Below are 3954 nucleotides of genomic sequence, written 5' to 3'. Positions count from 1 at the left end.
TAATAAATTAATTATAAGTCTTTTGAAACATTCATTTATTTTATTATGCTAGCAATTAAACTTTAGTGACTTAAAATACATGAATTAATTAACATTGGAAGAGAGGTTCTTTCATCTTCCCTCAACAATGCCACTAGGGCCTAATTTTAATACTATAATCTCATATTTAATTATGCAACCTTTTGTTGAGTGCCTTTTGGCTTTTTCAAATTTTATTATGCTAGCAATTAAACTTTAGTGCCTTAAAATACATCAACTAATCTATATATATATATATATATATATCTATATATCTATATAAAGCTGGAACTTGAGGAGGTGATGTAACATCATCATTTCTCATCTTTATATATTCTCTATTATCTAATAAATAGAGACATTTTCTTTTAGATTTGACTTTTCATCTTCTCATAATTGATTTGATTGTTATTACACAATAACAATTATGTAAATATTTAAATGAAGCATATTTTTTGTAATGAACATCCAAGAGGGATTGGTATGAATTTATTAAAATAAATGTAGATGTTCATAACATATATCTCTTAGTTTCCCCACTATCTCCCATTAGCAACCTTTAGGTTCCCTATAACTCCCACTATCTCATAAGAAATTATGATCTATAATTTTTCATTAATTTCATGGAGTGATTATGTAACTATAAAAGAAGAGCTTATCTTTTTGTTTTGTACACACACAATTAGAATGAATAAAATCACTCTATAACATATTATCTCATTTTATTCTTTATCTTGCGTTGCTTCTTTATTTGTATTGCTGGTTAATAGTTTTTTTTGTTTTTTATAAGGCTGTATCATCTTTAAAAAAAATCAATTCATATTTTTTATCAGTTTCATCAAGTATAAAGTAAGAAAAAATGATAATATTAAATTCTTTTTTCAAAGCCGCGTGAAGCGCTGTTCTATTTTCTAGTATATTTATAAAGTTGGAACTACAAGAGGTGATGTGGCATCACTATTTCTAATCTTCTCATATTCTCTATTATCTAATAAATTGGTTGAAATTAAAAAATAATTACATTACAAAATATTAAAAATAGAAAATAATTATTAGATTATAAATGATTACATGTCTTTTCCTCTTTCCATTTAAATTCAACAATATGTAACCATTAATAATAATTAATTATAAGTCTTGAAACATTTATTTGTTTCATTATGCCAATAATTAAATTTTAGTGGCTTAAAATACATCAATTAATTAATATAGAAAGGAAGGTTCCTTCATCTTCCCTCAACAATGCTACTAGAGCCCAATTTTAATGTCACAATCCCATACTTAATTATTCAATCTTTTATTTAGTATCTTTTGGCTTCTTCAAATTTTATTATGCTAGCAATTAAACTTTAGTGGCTTAAAATACATTAATTAATTAACATAGGAAGAGAGGTTCTTTCATCTTCCCTCAACAATGCCACTATGGCCTAATTCTTCTTATTCTAAATTTAAGTTTCATTTGTTTGTCATCATCAGCAACACAAGTTGATTATGATGCAACTACCATTATAATTAATGGAGAGCGACGAGTTATCTTCTTTAATGCAATTCATTATATTTTCGCAGCAGTCCACAAGTACTGTATGCAAAAATTAATTTACAATTTCTCAAATCACTTGCACTTTCACATTTTCTTCTTCTTTTAACCCAAAAAAAGCTACTTTGCTGCGAAAATATTATTTTAATTTTTTTCCCTAACAAGCCAAACATGATCCCACATTCAAAACGGTGTGCTTTCATGTTTAGGAAAAATTATGGGCAATATTTTTGGATTCAACAGCATTGTTATTCTAAAAATATGTAAAATTTGATATGATTTATTTCTATATGCGTTATATTTGAGCAAATGTGGCCAGATCTTATATAGAAGGCAAAGGATGGAGGGCTCGATGCAATTGAAACTTATATTTTGTGGAATGCTCATGAGCCTCAGCGTCGTTAGGTGCCAATTATTATTATTATTATTATTATTATTATTATTATTATTATTATTATTATGTGCGATCGTTATTATTATTGAAATAAACATACAAAATTAATTTGTTTAATCTTCCTTTTGAGAAGAGATCAGAACGATTTCTTAGGAAATTTGAATTTCATCAAATTTTTAATTTTTAATTTGATATTTTCAAAGCCGCGTGAAGCGCGATTCTATTTCCTAGTATATATATAAAGTTGGGACTAGAGGAGGTGATGTGGCATCACTATTTCTCATCTTCTTGTATTATTTATTATCCAATAAATTGGTTGATATTAAAAAATAATAATTACATTACAAAATATTAAAAGTAAAAAATTATTATTAGATTATAAAAGATTACATGTCTCTTCCTCTTTCTATTTAAATTCAATAATATGTAACCATTAATAATAATTAATTATAAATTTTGAAACATTTATTTATTTTATTATGCCAACAATTAAACTTTAGTGGCTTAAATATATCAATTAATTAATATAGGAAGGAACGTTCCTTCATCTTCCCTCAACAATGCCATTAGGGTCTAATTTTAATGCTATAATCTCATATTTAATTATGCAACCTTTTGTTTAGTGCCTTTTGGCTTCTTCAAACTCTATAAATATTAAGTAGTTAAGATTTGTGGCACTATTATTTCTCATCTTTTTATATTCTCTATTATCTAATATATTGGTTGAGATTAAAAAATAATTACATTACAAAATATTAAAAATAGAAAATAATTAATAGATTACAAAAGATTACATATCTCTTCCTCTTTGTATTTAAATTCAACAATATGTAACCATTAATAATAATTAATTATAAGTTTTGAAACATTCATTTATTTTATTAACAACTAAACTTTAGTGGTTTAAAATTAATCAACTAATTAATATAGGAAGGAAGATTCCTTCATCTTCCCTCACCAATGCCAATAGGGCCTAATTTTAATGCCATAATTTCATATTTAATTATGAAACTTTTTGTTTAGTGTCTTTTGATTTCTTTAAACTCTATAAACATTAAGCATTTAAGATTTGTTATGTTTGGATTTTTTTTTATTATTTAACCAACATTCTCTTTAGAAATGTTCTTGTGTTTTTATTTTTTGACTTATTTAAATTTTTAGTATTGTGTGCTTCATGGAGTACTCTTTTCTTCATGAGTTAAACGATGATAAAGATAGTTGGATGATAAGGGTTAGGCTTTGTAAGATGTGGGAGTCTGTTAATATTAAGAAAAATAGAGAGTTGATTAGTGTGAACATAATGTTTATTGATAAAAAGGTTGTGTACATTTAACTATACACATTAATATATATTTTTAATGTTAATAAAAAATAATTAACTTTCATAAATAACATTAGTTTTATAAGGCTGCGTTATCTTTAAAAAAATCATATTTTTTATCAGTTTCATCAAGTACAAAATAATAAAAAAAGATAATACTAAATTCTTTTTTTAAAGCCGCACGAAGTGCGGTTGTATTTCCTATTATATATATGAAGTTGGGACTAGAGGAGGTGATGTGGCATCACCATTTCTCATCTTCTTATATTCTCTATTATCTAATAAATTAGTTGAGATTAAAAAAATAATTACATTACAAAATATTAAAAATAAAAAAAAATTATTAGATTACAAAATATTACATGTGTCTTCCTCTTTCTATTTAAGTTCAATAATATGTAACCATTAATAATAATTAATTATAAGTCTTGAAACATTCATTTATTTTATTATGCCAATAATTAAACTTTAGTGCCTTAAATACATTAATTAATTAATATAAGAAGGAACGTTTCTTCATCTTCCCTGAACAATGCCATTAGAATCTAATTTTAATATCATAATCTCATATTCAATTATGCAACCTTTTGTTTAGTACCTTTTGGCTTTTTCAAACTCTATAAATATTAAGTAGTTAAGATTTGTGGTATCATTATTTCTCATCCTTTTATATTCTCTATTATC

This window comes from Citrus clementina, unplaced genomic scaffold, assembly GCF_000493195.1.
Source record: "Citrus clementina cultivar Clemenules unplaced genomic scaffold, Citrus_clementina_v1.0 scaffold_8, whole genome shotgun sequence".
NCBI lineage: Eukaryota > Viridiplantae > Streptophyta > Magnoliopsida > Sapindales > Rutaceae > Citrus > Citrus x clementina.
Note: the sequence above shows the minus strand (reverse complement) of the source record.